This window comes from Mytilus californianus, unplaced genomic scaffold (genome assembly GCF_021869535.1).
Source record: "Mytilus californianus isolate M0D057914Y unplaced genomic scaffold, xbMytCali1.0.p SCAF_2, whole genome shotgun sequence".
Taxonomy (NCBI): Eukaryota; Metazoa; Mollusca; class Bivalvia; order Mytilida; family Mytilidae; genus Mytilus; species Mytilus californianus.
This window is the reverse complement of record NW_026262668.1, coordinates 115,677,972-115,695,634: the sequence shown is the minus strand read 5'-3', so window position 1 is coordinate 115,695,634 and position 17,663 is coordinate 115,677,972.

The following is a 17,663-nucleotide window of genomic DNA, read 5'->3' as shown; positions in this document are numbered from 1 at the left end:
TATAAGTCTTTATGGCCAATGGCTGTCAAATCCAAACTTTCCCCAAAATTTTATCACAGTATAAGAAATATTATCCAGGGACAGATTTACATGAATCCTGGTATGAATCAATTAAAATCATCTACAATATCAGGAGCCTGTAATTCAGTAGTTCTTGATGGTCGCTGTCTGTTATAGTTTTTTTTTATTGTTTTATCATAAATCTGGCCAGTGGTATTTTGTTTGAATTGTTTCACATATTGTCATGTCGGGCCTTTTATAGCTGACAATTATGATATGGGATATGTTCATTGTTAAAGGCCGTAAGGTAACCTATAATCGCTTACATCCACGTCGTTTGGACTCTGTTGGATAGTTGTCTCATTGGCAATCATACAAGTTTATATACAAACTAGAGGCTCTCAAGAGCCTGTGTCGCTCACCTGTATCTACTGTGGTTTTGGAAATCATGTAAAATAAGGTTAAAATCATATGGATACCCTAATAACGATTGAGGCCAAGTTTGGTTTAATTTGGCCAAGTAGTTAAATTAAAAGCAGAAGATTTTTGAAAAAATTTACAAAAATTACCAATAAATTGCAGAAAATAACTTTAAAGGACAATAGCTCCAATAAGATGTCAATTGCCAATTGGTCGTGTTAACTTATTTGTAGATCTTTCTTTCCTTGATATTTTTGCTGTTAACAGTATATCTCAATCTATAATGATATTCAAGATAATTAACAAAAAATTAAAAATTCCTTTCCTCCGCTCCAAAATTATTTCACCCAGGGCCTGTATAATGCTGAAAATGCCTTTAAATGTTTTTATGGAACACCCTTCGGGTCTGGGGGGCATTCACCCAATATAAGTATGCTGAAAGAAAAGATATAATAATTGTTTATAGAAAAAGAAACACTGAATAATCCGGAAAATGGAACATATCAAGGAGAAATTATTAACAATCCCCTCCCCCCCTGAAAAAAATGCACCCCCTGGAAAAAAATCAAGTCATCCCATTGTAGTCTTACAATAGTTACTGAAGACCCCTTATCATTATTTAAATTAGTTTTCAAGTTGTGACCATTTGAAATTGTTTTTTACATTTTTCCCATAGACTTCTATAGTAAACCCCTATGTTCTATTTTTACCAATGGGGACCATGTTGGTCGTAGGGCAGGGTCATCGGATACATTTTTCAATCAAGATACTCTTATAATAATTGTGGCTAAGTATAATTCCATTTGGCCAAATAGATTAAGAGAAGATTTTTGTAAAAAATTTACGAAAAATAGTGAAAAATTGACTTCCAAGGGCAATAATTCTTTATGGGTCAATTGACAATTTTGGTCATGTTGACCTGATGAACATTTTAACCCCGTTAGATTTGCTCTAAATGCTTTAGTTTCAGAGATATAAGCCAAAAACTGCATTTTACCTCCATGTTCAATTTTTAGCCATGGCGGCCATCTTGGTAGGTGAGCGCGGTCACTGGATACATTTTTTAAACTAGATGCCCTAAGGATGATTTAGGCCAAGTATGGTTTAACTTGGCCCAGTAATTTCAGAAGAAGATTTTTGTTAAAGATTACAAAAAATAGTTATTAATTGACTTTAAAGGGCAATAACTCCTTAAGGAGTCAATTGACAATTTTGGTTATTTGACTTATTTGTAGATCTTACTTTGCTTAACATTTTTGCTGTTCACAGTTTATCTCTATCTATTATAATATTCAAGATAATAACCAAAAACTGCAAAATTTCCTTAAAATTACCAGTTTAGGGGCAGCAACCCAACAACGGGTTGTCTGATTCGTCTGAAAATTTTAGGGCAGATAGATCTTGACCTGATAAACATTTTTACTCTGTCAGATATTAGCCAAAAACTGCATTTTACCCCTATGTTCTATTTTTAGCCATGACGGCCATCTTGATTGGTGGGCGGGGTCATCGGATACATTTTTTAAACTAGATACCCTAAGGATGATTTAGGCCAAGTTTTTTTTTAACTTGGCCCAGTGGTTTCAAAGGAGAAGGTTTTTGTAAAAGTTAACGACGACGACGACGACGGACGACGGACGACGGACGCCAAGTGATGAGAAAAGCTCACTTGACCCTTTGGGTCAGGTGAGCTAAAAATGTGTTACTAGGAGCCAATCCCGTTTCTTCATTCATAGTCGGTATCGAAAAGTTGGTGAAACTTATTGTAATTGGATCATCAGAAAACTCAAATGAAATGTTGCGAACTATTTTTTACTCTTTTCCAAATATCCCTGAAATTGGGGGCATTACGTATGGTATAGTCATTTTTCTATTGTTGAAGATATCCTTTTGTCTTCTTGTCTTTTTATTGTGGTATGACGATTGTCAGAATTTGGAATATCGATTGCAGGTCATTCAGTCTCTTCAAAATATTAGAATAAAGTACATCCTTAAAATTGATTTTGTTTTTTCTTTAGAGAATATTTTTTAGTGGACTTCTTTAATAAACATTTTTGAAAAAAATGCCAAGCGGTATTGGTAGCTCTTGAAATTCAAAACATAGTTCTTTTGCCATGGTTTTAATATAATGAAAGTTCCATTGGTTATAAATAAGATGAAAGAACAAGTAAATAAATGACAATTTTTTGGCAAATATTGACCGATAAAAAACACGTCTACTTTTTGGTATAAGTATTTTGATCAACACGAAAAAGGGCAGAGTATAAACAACATGTGATTAAGAAATTACGCAATTACCACTTCCCGTGAGTATCCTAACTGGCAAATCTAAAAGAAATTTAAAAATTTGTAACATCATTACAATAGATATGTTAAGCTAAGGGGACGACCATTTGATATTCTGGAGGGGGGGGGGGGGGGGGGGGGGGCAGGAGGATTTGTTTTGGATCGGTTATTTATTTTTGTAAACTAAGAGGACAGATTATCTATTTTCTGCACTATTGAAGCAAGATTTTTCATTTTCATTAAAGCAAGGGACTGATTATTTATTTTCACAACTATATTTATAATATTCGAAAACATACAATTTTTAAATTATTTGTTTATTATAAATAATTCATGTATAGTCAAGTCATTATGTACCATTTAATCAGAATTAATTATTAACCTCTGCAGAAATGAATCTTCTATATTCCCCAATGCATATACATGTATTGCATACATACACAGTATTAAAGTTTGGTTGTAAGTAAGGCTCTTTTAAAAGTATTGGCAAACATGTTTCGCCGAGCGGAGCGAGGCAAAATTTTTTTTGAAGGGTTTTTGAACCGCTGAAGGCCCAAGAAGCTATAGAACAAATGATGCAAAATCATGCCTTCTGGGTGTTCCCCAGACCCTTTCTTAAACTGAAAATGCAAGTTCTGTTTTAATAATTTTAAGACAATATTTTGGTCTCAAAGCAAAATCACGTTATAGATTCAGTGTTCTAGGAACAACATCAAAAGACAAATATGCATGATAAAGCAAAAATGTAATTCACATAGTTAAGTCTGTGGCTGCTGTGTTTTTTTAAACTCATGATCAAGTTAATAATAAAATTACTAAATTACAAAATGAATGCAACACTAACAGAATACAGAAAGGCAATCAATGAACAAAAGATAAATAAATAAGAAACATTGATCCCGAAAAATCAGGGGCTACGTCTGAGGGAGAACAGAACTTGCTTCTTGCAAGGCACTCACTGTGAACACAATTTGATATGGAGACAAGCGTTTGGTTTCGAAATTTCCTACATGAGGCATTTGTCTCAATGTATTTACGGCCCTGATTTAATAAAAGTGAGGTAAGTGTTCCTGAGACAATTAACCTCAAGTTAAATGAAACCAATTTTCTGACATTTCAAGTATATTTAAATAATATTTATACTTTTATTATTAAAAGATATGGGAAGTGTTTCCCGATTTTTTTTTTGGAAAAAAGATGAATTTATGAAGAATCTGGTGCCATCTCATACTTTCGATTAGACCTGCTGAGTTATTTATTTTCAATACATTGCAAGTCAGGTAATTTATTTTCAAACTACCACAGAACAAACCATTTATTTTTGTGATTATCAAGGCTGTGTTATTTATTTTCAAAATCCTCCTGGCCCCCCCCCAGAATATCAAATGGTCGTCCCCTAACTAGTGTGGAGCTATAGCCTAGTGTAAAGCTATTGTGAATTATATAAAACTGCATCAGCTATGAGACGGCTAGCTACTAGTAATTAGAAAAGCGATCACTTGTTTTATCACTATCATTAAAATGTAATAATTATGTGTTCTAGTGTGGTCCCGCTAATTAGTGTGTTCGTGTAATTTTCCCATGATCCAGAAAAGCGCTTCGAAAGTACGAAATTTACAAAGCGTTTATTTCATTTACTTATTTGTACTTATTAGGATCTGATACAACTCAACGACTTTATATTTAAATTCAAAATGATATAAACATAAACCTCTGTAAGATCTTTATTTCAGGACGGATTAAGACAAGGGGATACTGAAAGTAGGAGCTTCACGTGTGGAATGAGTTTTTGTTCTCAAAACGATAAAATATGAATTGAAAAGTTTGATTCATAAAATATAAGTAATCCGGATTTTTTCACAAAATTTTATCAATAGAAATGGAAATATTTTTTACATATGTATACAAGTGGTATGATTGACGTTTTGGTTGATTAATTATGAACTAACGATATTTTCATATTTATATGAACTAATCATACATGTCTATTTTTTTCTCTTTCAAATCTACTTATCTATTTAAAATACTTTTTAAAAAATTGGCAGAGCAGTCTTATTTACGCATTCAAAATGTGTAAACTGAAAATGATCACTTTGACTTTCGTCACTAAGCAAAAGAAATATAGATGAAGATATTAACCAAGTGTTATGTGATTGTTAGAGAAGATTATACGATTTACACCTTAGCAAACCATACAATGAGATACAAAAGTATTCCCAATAGGGATGTCATATATCGATGACCTCAAATCTTTCCCAGTAAATATCATGGCCTAAAATAATAGACTAATCTATTGCAAAGTGTAAGAAACAACCACATATTTTTTTCTGGGAAGAGGTGTTGGGGGGGGGGGGGGGGGGTGGGGGGGGGGGGGTGGTGACAATGAAAAATGAATAGCCTGGACTGGTGAAAGTTGAAAATAGATAAGCATGCGTATCAACAGATGGAAACTAATATTAAATTCCGATATCAATTGGTTGTCCCTAACCGTTTGTTGTTTTCGCACTCTGTTTTAATGATAATACTTCAAATTCTCTAAATTTCAAAAACTAAAACTGAGTGTTCACATAATCGGAATAGATTATTTCAAATACTAATTTCCATAGTATTTTGGAAGAAGTATTGACATTTATCTGTTGCTATTAAGTTGACCGGTATAATAATAGTCTATATTTATGTACAGTTCTTTGGATCCCCTCGTTTCTACGATATAGAAATCTCGAACTGTATATATGATTATAATCACTTAAATGTCAAATCGACGAAACCTCCTTCGTGTATTTTTGTGAATATTTCGTACCCAATAATTCCCAATCGTAAGAAATTCAATTACGAGGACCAATTGAAAAACGTTTCATGTTGTGCGTAACATGTATTGGGTATCGGGTATTTAAAGCGTTTAAATCCACCAAAAAGTTATAGCAATTTTGTTTGTCAAAGAGACAACCAGATTGACTGAGAATGTACATCAGTCACGCCATTTTGCTAGTTCTTTTTGTAGTTTTGACAGGATCAATTCATATAAAGAAAGGTAAGACATCACACGTATATGTGCATTAGATATAAATAACAGTTGCAATTACATTTTCTTAGCTACTACAAAACATTCTCGTGAGAACAATTACTTTTCCCACTAGGCTGTATTAAAAAATATAGCTTTCGTTAGTCGAGTGATGCCTTTCCTCGTCGGTTTTATCTGGGTTTTGTAACACACTGCATGATGTATTGTGATATGTAGACTGCATACTTTGCAGGTCAGTTATTTTTGTCGTAAAGGATGATAATTACTTACCATACAATCACATCAATATGTTTTTGTTTGTTCTACATATATGTGATAAATCTAAGACTAAGGCTCACATCAAAAATAATGTATACTATGCCTCATATGATTACCTATAATCGATGCATCCGCTCTGGTACCTTTCTATGTATATGTGATTTCTACAGATTAGTTTTTTCTCTGGATTTGTATCTTCTTGATGGATTTATGTGATTTTAATATTGGGTAAACTAATGTTGCTTCTAGTTAGATCTGCAAATTAAAAATGGCTCGGTTCAAATTCAGCTTTTAGGATGGGTTTGGAGGGGGAAAAGGGGGGGGGGGGGGGGCAAAACATCCCGCAATAAAGCAGATTTTACATTGTTGGGCTGGCTTAATTTGAGTTCGATTTTACTGGATTTGCTGAAAATATATTAAAATGAACGTGAGATACATACGTTTTTTTAATATTGGGTTGCTATTTCATCGGGGTCTATAAACATCACCTTTATCTATATAAAAAAGATTGCTTGAAAATTATATAGATATATATATATCAAATTGTTTTATAATGTTATTGCTTGCAATGGCAATATTAATTATTATTTTTATTTTTCCACACATTTTGTCCACGCCAGTTCCCGGAATTGAATGGACCGATCTTGTGTGTTTTAGTTTTACATGTACGACCAATGGTCTTGAAAGACAAATGTATTCTTAGTTTTTAATTGTTTTTCTTACCTTTCAGCTTTCACATCAAAATTTCATAAACTTATAACCTATTTGAATAACACAAACCCGTTATCTTTAGATTATTTAATTTCCTATTACAAATTACAGCCAATCTGTCTTATTCTCAACAGCACGCATCTTGTTAAAAAAAACATAATTTCAGTCTATAAATTTTATGTTTATTGTATTGTTTTTTTTTGTTTGATATTTCACTGTCCGGGATTATTGGGGAGAGCTTGAACAATGTGTTGACCCTGTTCAATCTCAAGCCAGAATCCTTTTAGTAGTACTACGGTTGTCTTTGTCGTTTAACATTATGTTTATAATATCGACTTCAGTAATTCAGTGGTTGTCGCTTTATGATATCGGCCTGCATGTAATTCAGTGGTTGATTTTTTTTTATGATATCGGCCTGCATGTAATTCAGTGGTTGTCGTTTTATGATATCGGCCTGCATGTAATCCAGTGGTTGTCGTTTTATGATATCGGCCTGCCTGTAATTCAGTGATTGTCGTTTTATGGTATCGGCCAGTCTGTAATTCAGTGGTTGTCGTTTTATGATATCGGCCTGCCTGTAATTCAGTGGTTGTCGTTTTATGATATCGGCCTGCATGTAATTCAGTGGTTGTCGTTTTATGATATCGGCCTGCATGTAATTCACTGTTGTCGTTGTTCGCTGTTTATCATATTTATTTTTCGTTTATTGTTTTGTACAACTGGTTTACATTGGATAGATATGTTGCATGCATTCATATTACAACCATTTTTAGCATCTAAGTCTTCATGTACAAACTTTATTGTTTTTTATTGAATATATGAACGTGTATATATAGTGTATTTTGTTAATAATTAATCGACAACTGTTATATTCAACACTTTGAGAGACTTGTTTTAGTAATAAAGAAATTAACCATTACCTATGGTTGTATTTCTTACTTACTTGAATCATTTACCCTTTAAAAGGCATGTCAAAGTCCGTGTTAGCCAACTGTTATACCCATTTCAGACATATATTGCCATTCCCTGAGCTCTACACTATCCTGCTTAGATCCTCATAAAATCCCATGTTTCGGATTTGACTAGGACTTTAGCAAGCCTTCTTCCGTTTAGATTCTAAAATAGAGAAGAAACTAAAATAAAACAACAAAATACAATAAAATATTTTCCGTATATAAACAATTGCTAAGTTTGTTTGTTTTGAGATTGTGACACAGTGATGACTGCTGTACCCATATTTTGACAATGTTACCTATTATGTCTGTTTTGTTCACGCATCGTTGTAAATATAATGGAATTTGATGCGACTGTCATACAAGTGAGAGGTTTAGCGCTATAAAACCAGGTTCAATCCACCATTTTCTACATTTGAAAATGCCTGTACCAAGTCAGGAATGTGACAGTTGTTGTCCATTCGTTTGATGTGTTTTATCATTTGATTTTGCCATTTGATTAGGGACTTTCCGTTTTGAATTTTCCTCGGAGTTCAGTATTTTTGTGATTTTACTTTTTGCTAAATATCAGCTTGTTGACAAAACATGCATTTTGTTGTTGTTGCACTCTATTGCATTATTAATGATATTAAGATACATCTTAACAGCCGGACCAAGTGGAGATAATTTAAAAATTGAAAATAGTTTCCCGCGGAAGACGATACGGTAGGAAATCGTGAATTTGTGAAATTTTATAGAACCAAACGTATCATAAGCGGTATACATGAAATCATAAGTTTTAAAATTATTTGAAAAACATAAGTAGTCAAAGTAATGTATCGTTGAAAAATAAATTCAAGTCATTAATTTTCAGTCTTCGGAACCGCCATTTTTCAACTTCGACTGTTATTGACAAAAATTGACACAGGCCTGGTTTACCTAGGAAAAATAAATGTGACTGGTTTATTTTGATAATTTGGAACATGGAGAACAGACCTGGATGGTCACATGATGTTACCTTTCGTTGTTTACACACGAGCACAAGTGCAATACACATCACAATTTGGTATGGCCGCGCAGTTACTCCCTGTTTTTTCCCCCTTAAAACTCTGCTCTTGACCAAAACAGCTCATAAACATGGTAACCATTTGAATCATTGTCACAGAGGGAACGACAGTCAAAATGTCATTGAAAATTCAAATGAATAAAATCTGGGGTTTTTTTTGTGATTAATTTTTCCTTTTCATGCCTCAATGTTGTTTTTCAGTACACAAAATTACAAAATGTGAACATTAGTTAGTCTACTTTCTTAAAAATCACACAGATATTCTGATTTCAGCACATTATCCATATAAGAATATTTATATAAAGCTCCCAATCATATCCTTAAATAAGTGCATTCTTTTTGGGAAGTCCAGTTGTAAATTATTGTGATTTGTTAGCATGTCAGGATTTCTCCTGGATGACATGACTGCAGTGTAAACATCCTAAGATCTGTGATATATCATAAATAAAATACAGAGGAAAACAATTTGAACAGAGTCAGATCTTTATTTTGTAGCTTACAGATGTAATTGCAAAAGACTGAAGATGATAGGATAATATAATTGTTTGCGCTCATTCCCTGTTCATCTTCTCCAAACAATCCTTCATAAGGTGTTACTGGCTACTGGCTCGGACGTCGCCCAGTATAAAAAGGTCCGAAACAGACGTCACCATGGACACGGTGTCGTCTGATAATGCAAGTGTCCCCTCATCACCAGACATGACAAATATCCCAAACATGACTCATTCAGATCATCATACTAGTGACAATAGCAATAGTACACATACACAGCTATGTTCAGTTCTCCTTAAAGACATTTTGGATTTTGATGACTCTGAACAACACTGTCTCATTTTGAAATGTGGAACTAATGGCTGCAAAACTTGTGAAATTTTAATAACAGATGCTCAATTCACTAGCAATTTAACTAAAAAGTCATATTTTACTAGAAGTTACGATGATCTGAATTGTAAATCTATAAATGTCGTCTACGGATTAGAGTGTAACCTTTGCGGATTGGTTTACGTCGGTGAAACGAAAGGAAGGCTAAACAAACGTATATGCGGCCATAGATCAGATATCAACCTCAATGCAAACGACATTCTGTACCAGCATTTTAATCAGCCTGATCATTCCATCGTTTCTATGACAGTTCGTATTATCGAAAAAATATACCACAAGACTAACAATCCTCAACTTGCAACGCCTCTCCGTAGACAAAAAGAGGACTACTGGATTCGACAATTGGGAACTGCGACACCATATGGTTGCAATGACAAAATTGATGGTATAGGTATTCTATCTAGTCCTTCCTGTAGCTCGGTGAATGTGATGAATATTTTCAACTCTACTCCTCGACGTAGACGCAGTCATGGTCATCGTCATTATACGTCACCTACTTTGCATGATGTCTCTATTAATGACTTGCTGCCATTTATACAAAAGCCGTTAGGTATTAATCACATTCGCACGAAACTGTATTCATTACCCCTTTCAAAACTTCATTCTCTGTTCAATTTATGTTTGGAAAACACTGTTATAAACCCTCATTCAAACCAATACAAACTTACAGCTATCATTTCGGATATTGCAAGACACAGACTTTTCAAACCAGTTCGCATTGGAAAAGATGAAAAAGAGAAAAGATCTTTTCTTAAACTTTCCTTTGCCAACAAAGGTCTCGATGGCGTCAACTTAGGCACTATCCTTCATCATAAATTAGTTCAGTCGAAAATACCTCCTTATTTTAATGATCAGTCTGTACCAATAATTTCTTATACCTATACCAAACTATATTGCAACTAAAATTTTCAATTACAAACACGGTTTGCAGGATCTCAACATTGACGACTTCAAGTCTAAACCTCCTGATTGCACCTGTGCTAGTTCCCAATTCACATATAATCCGGCTGGCCACGTTATTACCGGAGACCTCAACATTGTCAATAACACTTCCCTGCGAAATTTGTTATCCAAAGGTCCGAAATATCGTGAGCCTAAATCCATCAATTGGAAATACAACTTCAAAATACTGATGGATTCAGTCGAGGATTGTGCCAGGCAATGGACTTAACGCGAGAAAGAAGACGTAGATACTCTTTCCGAATGGATTAAGGCTGTGAGGTCGTTGATACAAATCCGAATGAAGAAACTAAATGGGCCTATCAATACCCACGCTACGTCAATTTTTAAAGACCGTTAAACAATCGTTTTTGTGTGTAAATCATTACATAAACTGCTTGATAAATGAATTAGGTATTGACATTTCACTTGGAAACTCAACATATACCCTCACGACACTTACCAAAGAGGAAATCCTGGATAATCATAGGTCTGTTCTATGTTCCTTTGAATTTTCAACTAAAGATGAAGAACTGGATCTTCCATCACTGTATTGGATACCTAAACTACATAAGTGTCCTTACAAACAACGGTATATTGCTGGGTCTTCCAAGTGCTCCACGAAACCTCTTTCTAAATTATTAACATCTATTTTATCAGCAATCAAAGCCGGGCTCCAAAGTTATTGTGAAACTGCCTAATCTAGAGATGGCGTGAATCAGATGTGGATACTAAAAAATTCCAAAGATCTTTTAGAGTACATACAAGCTAAGACTCTCTCATCTTGCAATAGTATTAAAACATTTGACTTTTCTACACTTTACACAAGTATTCCCCATTCCAAACTAAAAGACAAATTGAAAGAGTTGGTATTACTTTGTTTCATTAAAAAGAATGGCGAACGTAGATACAAGTATCTTGTCCTGGGGAGGGATACATCCTACTTTGTAAAGAATCACTCTGATTCAAACAAAAATTATCTGAAACTGACATTATCAAGATGCTTGATTTCTTGATTGACAACATATTTGTTACGTTTGGAGGACGTGTTTTTCAACAGACTGTCGAAATTCCAATGGGAACTAATTGTGCCCCTCTTCTTGCCGACTTGTTTCTTTATTATTATGAGGCTGACTTCATACAGGAATTTCTTAGGAAGAAAGATAAGAAGTTAGTAATATCCTTCAACTTTACGTTCCGCTATATAGATGATGTTCTCTCACTAAATAATACAAAATTTGGTGACTATGTTGAACGAATCTATCCCATCGAACTAGAGATAAAGGATACTACAGATACAGTTAAGTCTGCCTCATATCTTGACTTACATCTAGAAATTGACAATGAGGGTCGGTTGAAAACAAAACTTTACGACAAAAGAGATGATTTCAGCTTCCCAATTGTGAACTTTCCATTTCTATGTAGCAACATTCCAGCAGCGCCTGCATACGGAGTACATATCTCCCAATTGATACGATATTCCCGGTTTTGTATTTCCTATCATGATTTCCTTGATAGAGGATTGCTGCTCACAAGGAAGCTATTAAACCAAGAGTTCCAAATGGTGAAGTTGAAATCATCCCTTCGTAAATTTTACGGACGCCATCACGAGTTGGTTGACCGTTATGGAATAACCGTTTCACAGATGATATCGGATATGTTCCTTATGTCGTAACTACAATACCCTTCCCTTTTCCCAGAATGTGACATACCGAATTAGACTATTTACCGGATTTGTAATAACATAAGCAACACGACGGGTGCCACATGATGAGCAGGATCTGCTTACCCTTCCGGAGCACCGGAGATCACCCCCAGTTTTTTTTGGGTTCGTGTTGCTTAGTCTTTAGTTTTCTATGTTGTGTCATCTGTACTATTATTTGTCTGTTTGTTTTTTTATTTTTGGCCATAGCGTTGTCAGTTTGTTTTCGATCTATGAGTTTGACTGTCCCTCTGGTATCTTTCGTCCCTCTTTTGTTCAATCTACATCCAGTTTACCTTAATAAATCCCTGTTTATGATGATTTAGTCCTTACTATCAATTATATATATATATCAGGACTCAACATTGTTTTTAATTAATATTCTACTTCATTATTATTTATGTTACCAGAGATAGTTATATATGTCTATGATGGTACAATTTAGAATTTAAAAAGCTTTTTATACCCATTTATATAATTAATTTTCACACTCCATGGCCTTGTTTTATGTTGTGATATTTTTTTAATTTGATTACATTTTATTCCATTGAAAGATACAAAATTACGTTTTACTAGTGCAAAGAAATTTTCAGGTTATTAACAGTATATTGGCATTTTACTTTAGCATGTTTATTGCATGTTTTGCAATTATATTTAGTAATTTTATATACATGATTGGGGATTGGGCTTTAAGTTGACAAATACTTAGTAGCTGTCACACCCAGAATACATCCTGATACTCTTGGCATTGACAATAACTGTTATTGCATATAAATATGTACTAAAATTGAGAATGGAAATGGGGAATGTGTCAAAGAGACAACAACCCGACCATAGAGCAGACAACAGCCGAAGGCCACCAATGGGTCTTCAATGCAGCGAGAAACTCCCGCACCCGGAGGCGTCCTTCAGCTGGCCCCTAAACAAATATGTATACTAGTTCAGTGATAATGGACGTCATACTAAACTCCAAATTATACACAAGAAACTAAAAATAAAAATGATACAAGACTAACAAAGGCCAGAGGCTCCTGACTTGGGACAGGCGCAAAATTGCGGCGGGGTTAAACATGTTTTTTGAGATCTCAACCCTCCCCCTATACCTCTAGCCAATGTAGAAAAAACAAACGTACAACAGTACGCACAGTAAAACTCAGTTTAAGAGAAGTCCGAGTCCGATGTCAGAATAGGAAACAAAAGAAAATAAACAAAATGACAATAATACATAAATAACAACAGACTACTAGCAGTTACTGACATGCCAGCTCCAGACCTCAATTAAACTGATTGAAAGATTATGTCTTCATCATATGAATATCAGGCACAATCCCTCCTGTTAGGGGTTTAGTATTATACCATCATAAAATATATGAAAAAAACATAACCCGTGTCATGCCAACAACTGGTTTTATAATAAATATGTTTAAATCCGATGCAAAGACCCTATAAGTGAATCAATATTAAAGCCAAAATATGCAATTTCTAATGACCTGACAACAGTATCGTAACTATATCCCTTCTTAATAAGTTTGTTTAAAGGTTTTTTTTAGCTTTTGAGGTGAATACTGACATTTTTGTGCTTTGTAAAGAATATTACCATAAAAGATTGGATGTGAAATACCCGAACGTATAAGATGTCTGTATGTTGAGTTATATTTACGAATGATGTCCTTATACCGATGATAAAATTTAGTAAATGTTTTGACTAGTTTATGATATCGAAAACCCTGGTGTAATAATTTTTCAGTAATATATAAATTTCTCTCGCCAAAATCTAATACGTTGTTACATTCACGAGCGAATCGTACAAGTTGAGATATATAAACACCATAAGATGGTGACAAGGGAACATCACCATCTAAAAATGGATAATTAACGATAGGAAATGAAAAATCATCTCTTTTATCATAAATTTTTGTATTAAGCTTCCCGTTAATGATATAAATAGAATCATCTATCAAGATCGAGGAAAGGACAGTGATGTTTTATAAAGTAATTTTACCTTTTTTTTGGAGACTGAAAGTGCATTTTTTATCATCTGATTAAGCTTTCAACATTGAGGGACTGGTGTTTTCATTTTATAATAAGAGTTGAAAATTTTATTTTCTGTTGAAACATTGAAAATTTAATATATCTTGTTAAATAAAGGCATGACAACTCAAGGGGACTGTAAATGGTGGATAGGTATGTTATTATTATGTCAAGCTCTATTTCTCCCAAGTCCTGACAATTTCTAAATGATTTAAAACAGAAACAAAGTTCTACATTAATAAATGTTTTTTATAACCCCCCTTTTCTAAAATGAGACAACTCACAACAAAACAAATAACAGGTTTGCAACCACTGTCAGGCCAAAGGTCAAAATAGAATGAAAAACATCTGCAAAGAAAAACAATCTTCAAAGAAAAAATCCAAATCTGACATTGATTTGTTCAACCTAGCACAATCAAGCTTCCTTTCACAGTCATGATTTATGAGAGGAAATAAAATAAGGAAAAGATTTTAACATTTCACTCATTCTCTAAATAAAGCCCTGATAAATTTTTAATTTATTATTTATTAGTTTTTCTCAATTTTAATTATCTTGTTATATTGCTACCTACATACACATAGAAATCCCATGTTTGATGAATGGGAAGCCCTTTTATAGAGTACCTTGATATTTCCATTTGTAATAAACATTGTCATGAGCATCATATGCCGATGGCCAATAGTTGTTACATTTCAGTGTTTAGTTTAAACATATTTTAATTGCTAAATATCAGCAAAATGGAGGAGACACAAGAAAATCATACTTATGAAGTCTTCTCCATATTACAAGATATACAAGAACATTATGCACAGCATGTAAAGCAAACAAATTCATCATATAGTATACGAACTATAAATAAAAATAATAAAAGAAAAACAAATGCTTCTTTTTTTTATTTCTTTTGAAGCTAATTGTGTGTAGTATTATAGTTTTAAAAACAATGTGTTCTGTTTTTAAACTGAAAAAAAATCTAAATGTGATAATTGTCAATTTTCCTAGCAATATCCATGATTTCTAGATGATTATAAGGCAAACAAATTGGGAATATTTCGATTGAATAGTGATCTAACAAAACAGACATACATTCTGTAGTACTTTCTCCCATTTGTTTCTCCTCACCCAGTCCGGCACTGTTTAATTCCTATCACTTGACAGGTGCTCTCCGATGCCAATGATTAATTATGATTTCCAAGATATTTTTCATATTTACACATTTTACTACCGCATACAGATAAATTATTGGACATTATGCCTCAGAAACACTGTTTCCCTTACTTAAATTGAGCGAAATACTTATTTTCACTCGTTTCTGATCAGTCGTCCCTTGATTTAGTTATCGTTCGAGTTATCTCCCTTTGGTCGGTCGCCAATTTTGGACCTGTTGAATTGACACACGAACGGTTTACCTGGCGAGTTTTGATAACAATAGGCATTTCATGTTCATAATATCAGAAGGTATCATCCCTCTTAAGGAAAACACGTTACCATTCCGTGTGTCATTTCAATTTGCATTTATTTACCGACAAGTGTCACTGCCGCGGCACGTTTTTCAACTTTGCCAATCAAATTATCAAGGAAATTCTAAATTTTCATTCTTAAAAGAATAACGTAGTGAAATTTTGAAGCCTTCCGTATTAAATGATATATTTTGTTAATAACAATATGTTTTTTTAACATGTTTAAGTTTGTATCTAAAATAAAATAAAAAATGAAAAAACAGTGTAATTCACCATGATTTTATATAAATTATTATTTTTTCTTTACTTTCAACAGGTTTTATTTGTTCTTTAATCAGACATTAATGATTAAAACAACATATTTTGCAAAAACAACATTTATTGTTCTTTCTATGTAGGAATAGCCAAAATATGAAAATTCAAAATGTAGGAATAGCCAGAAGACACCTTGGTCCGGTAGTTGTCTCTTTGACACATTCCCCATTTTCAATTCTATTAATGAATAGAGTAACTTTTATTTAGGAAATACATTATATTTTTATTTTTTTTTATAGAAAAAGAAGTAGAAGAAACCCCTAATGAATTGGATAACCTTTATTTAAGGCAATTACATGAGGTAAGTTTGTAAAAGTTTCTTAAACCAGATATATATATATATATCTGAATTTCCTATTGTGACGGCATGAAAAAAGGCGACCATGCCTGATGACGTCACATAGAAAGAACACATCTTTTTGCAGATCATTCGAAAAGAAGGAATAAATTTGCCTGCGTATTGTTTGAAAATCATTAGAGAAACAGATTCCACCACCAAATCTCGTGTAATACGATATTTATCCACTCTCGACAGTTAAATTTTAAATATTTAAAACGCTCGGCGAGCCTCGCGTTTTAAATTTGAAAATTTAACTATCTCGAGTGGATAAATATCGTATCACACTCGATGCAGTGGTAGAATCTATATATATATATATATATATATAAGTCTAAATTGAAAACAACGTTCAAACCTATGATTGCTTTGGTAAAACCCGCAATTTTTATACGTGTGCATGCAAAACAAATTTCTTGGTAGAGGGGTCTAAATACAGCACAAACAACATTTTCCAAAAGACCAAAAAAGTGGAAAAGTATATTTAAACAAAACGCATTTGACTAACAGGTCGAACAACGGATGTTCTTAAACCCTGCTGACTGCCATTGGCAATTGCCAAATAAACGGATCAGAAGATGTAACAAAATGGATCTTTATTATTAATTTAATACCAAACAGAAAACAATAAACTTACGGAAAAGATGGTATACCGCAAACATGAGTTGCAAAAATTTGTACACCATATCCGGATTTCGTGTAAAAGTAGCAACAGTCAGCATAAAATCTATCTTGTCGTGGGTCAATTTGAAAATAAACTGATGCAGTTACTAAATTAAATTATATAAATGATTAAGAGTGTTACTTTAACATGCAAATGTGTATTATAAAATTGTTATATTCTGTAGATTCGACAAACTAGCTCAGTGGCGGATTCAAAAAAGGGGGGTGATGTAGAAGGCGTACATCCCCAATTTGATTGAAAAATATATTATTATTTAGCATAATATCTTCCAAAAATTTTGTAAGCCTCACTACGGTCGGCGGTAATTCTTTACTTTTATGGAATTACGTCCCTTTAAAAATCCTGGATTAGCTTAATCAGGCGTGTGCAGACACCAAGGTAAAATCGCCGGCTGATACGAACTTTTGCAGCTTATTGTATAGTTCGTTCAATTTTTCACAGATCACGCGCCTGATGAAGCTACTTTGTCTTGTGAAGTACTGCGTGAATCTATAAAATATAACAACTATTTTTATAACACATTAGCGTGTTAAAGTTTCATTCTTAGAGATTTATTCATATAAATATATGTAGGAGATGATGCTTTCTAGTATCGATTTATCCCATTTTTGTTATCTCT